The sequence below is a fragment of the Octodon degus genome, unplaced genomic scaffold (assembly GCF_000260255.1).
Source record: "Octodon degus isolate 3935 unplaced genomic scaffold, OctDeg1.0 scaffold00008, whole genome shotgun sequence".
In the NCBI taxonomy this organism is placed as follows: domain Eukaryota; kingdom Metazoa; phylum Chordata; class Mammalia; order Rodentia; family Octodontidae; genus Octodon; species Octodon degus.
The window spans coordinates 15,246,319-15,246,530 of NW_004524584.1; positions in this window are offsets into that span (position 1 = coordinate 15,246,319).

Here is a 212-nt window from a genome sequence, read left to right on the forward strand (position 1 = left end):
AGTAAATAGGTGTGGTGGCTGCGCCTATAATCCCAGCACTTGGGAGACTGAGGCAGGAGGATCACTGCAAGTTGGAAACCAACCTGGGCTACAAAGTGAGTTCAAGGCCAGCATAAATAGCATAATGAAACCCTGTCTCAAAAATAAAATTACATGTCTTGAGTTCAATCCCCAGTTCCGCAAAAAATAAATAAATAAATAAATAAAATAAA